The sequence below is a fragment of the Equus quagga genome, chromosome 1 (genome assembly GCF_021613505.1).
Source record: "Equus quagga isolate Etosha38 chromosome 1, UCLA_HA_Equagga_1.0, whole genome shotgun sequence".
Classification (NCBI taxonomy): Eukaryota; Metazoa; Chordata; class Mammalia; order Perissodactyla; family Equidae; genus Equus; species Equus quagga.
The window spans coordinates 15811671-15815772 of NC_060267.1; the positions used below are offsets into that span (position 1 = coordinate 15811671).

A 4102-nucleotide genomic window follows, 5' to 3' on the forward strand; every position below is an offset into this window, starting at 1 on the left:
GGATTATTTGTCTGTTTTGTTCACCCCTATATCCCCAGCTCCTAGAACAGTTCTTGGCACACAGTAGGTGCTCAATAAATATTTGTTGAATGACTGATTGAATGAATGGGTGGGACAGAAACGAAGATGGGTGCAACATTTCCTTCCCTGGAAGGCTGTAGGTTCTTCTACCGTTATAAAAGTTAACAATTTTTTTGTGTGTTTGTATTAGTAACATATCATTCAGAAAGTACAAAGGATCCACAAGGGAAAGTAAGTCTTATTTTTTCCCAACTGAAACACCATGGTTCCTTCAACACACGCTGGCAGGACTACTACTGCCACTTCACATTCTCCCCGAAGGGCAGAAAGGTGAGCCCTGAGAATTTGATGGTTTTACGCATTTAGATCAAACAGTATTGAGATGGATTGGGTTATGAAACATAATGGTCCAAATGACGTTAGTGACGGGACAGTACAATTTGTGGACTGCCATTTGATTGCAGCAAAGAGGAAATAGTTCAGTTCTTTCAAGGGTTGGAAATCGTACCAAATGGGATAACGTTGATGATGCACTACAAGGGGAGGAGCACAGGGGAGGCCTTCGTGCAGTTTGCTTCAAAGGAGATGGCAGAAAATGCTCCGGGGAAATCAAGGAAAGAATAGGGCACAGGTATGTTCAGATCTTCAAAAGCACCAGGAGTGAAATCAAAGGATTTTATGATCCACCAAGAAGATTGCTGGGCCAGCGACAGGGACCATATGATAGACCAATAGGAGGAAGAGGGGGTTATTATGGAGCTGGGAGTGGAAGTATGTATGACAGAATGCGATCAAGAGGTGATGGTATGATGGTGGTTATGGAGGTTTTGATGACTGTGGTGGCTATAATAATTATGGCTGTGGAGATGATGGCTTCGATGACAGAATGAGAGATGGAAGAGGTATGGGAGGACATGGCTATGGTGGAGCTGGTGATGCCAGTTCAGGTTTCCATGGTGGTCATTTTGTACATATGAGAGGATTGCCTTTTCGTGCAACTGAAAATGATGTTGCTAGTTTTTTCTCACCACTAAATCCAATATGAGTGCATGTTGGTATTGGAGCTGATGGCAGAGCAACAGGAGAAGCAGATGTAGAGTTTGTGACACATGAAGATGCAGTAGCTGCCATATGTGAAAGATAAGAATAACATGCAACATCGATACGTTGAACTCTTCTGGAATTCGACTCCTGGAGGTGGCTCTGGAATGGGAGGTTCTGGAATGGGAGGCTACGGCAGAGATGGAATAGATAATCAAGGAGGTTATGGCTCTGTTGGAAGAATGGGAACGGGGAACTGTTACAGTGGAGGCTATGGCACTCCTGATGGCTTGAGTGGTTATGGCCCCGGTGGTGGAGGCAATGGAGGTTGTACGGGCAAGGACGGCGTGGATGCGCTAGAGCGTAACCACCAACATAAAGTCCTGACAACAGCATCTGGTCTGCTAGACTTTCTTACCAATTTAATTTCTTTTGTATTTTAAGAATTTTATAATGACCGAAGGAATGTGTTTTCAAAATATTATTTGGTGAAGCAGCAGATTGGGATGGGAAAATCGGTTTTCTGTAGGTTTTATTTGTTGCATACTTAGACTTAAAAATAAATTTTTATATTAAAAAAAAAAGAAAGTCTCCTTCCCACCTTTGTTTTGTTTCCCCCTACACCAACTTCCCTCCTCAGGGGCATCATTAATTCCAATTTCTTGAGTCTTTCCAGAGACCTTTGCATGTACAAGGATATATATGTGAGAATACATATACATCTGTGTGTGTGTGCATGTGTATATATATATATATACACACAAATTGTTGTCCTTTTTTAAAAAAACAAACGGCAGTTACAATACATGCTATTCTGCACTTTCCATTACCACTTATTAATTTAGTATCTGGGCTGGATGGCACCTGGGCAGGGATGGGTGAAATATGGAACAGATGGCACTTGGGGGACAAAATGAGTCAGAGGCCTGCCCCGTTGGCCTGGGGCTTTTCCGGCAACGTCCTCTTTAAAGCAGGCCCCTCCGTGCCCTGTGTCAGGAGGGAAGGCCATGGTGCTGACCCTGGGTCCAGCTTGGGTCTGCCTCTCAATCTTGCCTGCCTATTGCAATCACCTAGACAGCCCCTTTAACATTTGCCCGGAAGCCTGGCCCCCTCCCCAGAACAACTGAATCAGAATCTCTGGAGCTGGTACTGTTTGTAAAACTCCCCTGGTGACTGGAATTGCAGCCAGGGCGGAGAGCCCCGGGGTTAGGTTACAATCCGTGGAGGAAAGAGCTTGAGACTGGCCATCTGGAGGTGTGGTTTCCTCTAAGCTTCTGGCTCTGAGGCCTGGGCCAAGTCACATGATCTCTGAGAACCTCAGTACCTCTGTCTCTGAGCCAGAGCCAGTAATACCCACTGCCTGGCATACCTCACAGGATTGTGATGAGGATCAAATGCATAAGCGCCCTGGGAACGAGGAGACACTCTGATGGGAGGGAGAGTCGATCACATCGGGTGCATTGTCTTGGGTTACTCCACTAATTTGACTCAGCTGCAGGCACTGCTCAGGCTCCCCAGGGACTTTCTGCTTCGCCCTCAGGCAGGTCCGCCTCCCATGACGTTTGCTGGGATCAGTCTATTCTCCCACATCTGGTGGCCGGGCCATATGTCTCTCCTTTCTAGGGGCCTGAGGAAAGCTGGACTCCTCCTGACTAAATTACGGGGATGGCCAGCCAGGGTGGTGCAGCCCTCTGAGGGCTCATCAGACCTCTGGGGCACCTGTGTGGTCTGAGAGAGCACGTTCAGTATTACACTTACACATTTGGAAGATGATGGGGCACACGGGGCAACAAAACTACTCTGATTGCTTTCCAAAGTCAAATCTCAGAAAGTAAAGCCGGGGGGTGGGGGGTGACGGGGGTTGAGGGGGGAGGGGCCCGGGGGGAGGTTGGGATGACAAAGTGGAGGTAGAAGAGAGACCGGGGAGGAAGAGAAGGGGCAGGGGACCATTACGTTTCTTCAGGGAGGTAGGTTTAAGACGGGTGAGCAACACCTCACCAGGGCACCTTGTTCTCAGGTAGTAGAACCCGAGAATCCAGACAGCTGGGCTGCCCGCCCACAGGAGCTCCGGGGAGCCTCTCATGTAACTCACGCTCAGGCCTCGCTCGGCAGAGGGGCCCTGCTCTGTTCACTGCTCAACCTCTCCTGACCCGTCGTCCCTTCCCATCCCTTCCATCATCCTTCTCAGGGCTTCCCCACCACGCTCAAGGGCTGCCTGCCCTGGCACTGTCCTCTGGGCCCCCCAGGGACACAGGGCCTCAAACAGTGCTGTCTTTAGCTTTTCTCCACTAAGGAACTCCGTATTTTTAGAATTTGCAGAGTAAACACACTGTATTTTGTAGGGAACAATTGAGTTTTCCATTTTAGTCGAAGATTCCTTATCCTGGGATTATCATGCATCTCCTTTTCACTGTCCTGACTCTCCCCACTGTAGTCCTCCTTGCTTGCTCTATCCTGGCCTGTAACACTACCTATGAGCATGCTATCTTGTGTTTATTTTTTTTGGTGAGGAAGATTGGTCCTGAGCTAACATCTGTGCCCATCTGCCTCTACTTTATATTTTGGATGCCGCCACAGCATGGCTTGATGAGTGGTGTGTGGTCCACACCTGGGATCTGAACCTGTGCATCCTGGGCCACCGAAGTGGAGCATGTGAACCTCACTGCTATGCCACCGGGCCATCACCTATCGTATTTATTATCTGTCTCCCATCACCAGAACACAGGCTCCATGAGGGCAGAGAGTTTGTCTGTTTTGTTCACTGAGGTATCCCCTAGTGCCTAGAAGAGTGGCTGGTACCTAGCAGTGCTCAGTGAGGATCTGGTGAAAGAACAACAAGAAATGCACATACTTTTGACCATTTGGCTGTGAGGTTCATGGGGCAGGGGCGATACCCACGATGTTTACCCCAAATGTACTCAATGCCCAGCACAGGGCCTGGGACAAAGTGGGTACTTCATAACCGTTTGTTAATGTGTAGCCCAGCATACCATTTCTAGGAAGTGATCCTATAGATAGGCACACACAGTGCATATTAAGT

The 4102-nt window shown here is 48.2% G+C and overlaps 1 pseudogene; it reads left to right on the plus strand.

Annotated features, from left to right (window-relative positions):
* Positions 1 to 692: 692 nt before the first annotated feature.
* LOC124225463 (heterogeneous nuclear ribonucleoprotein H3-like) lies at positions 693 to 2693 on the plus strand (annotated as a pseudogene).
* The last annotated feature ends 1409 nt before the right edge of the window (positions 2694 to 4102 follow it).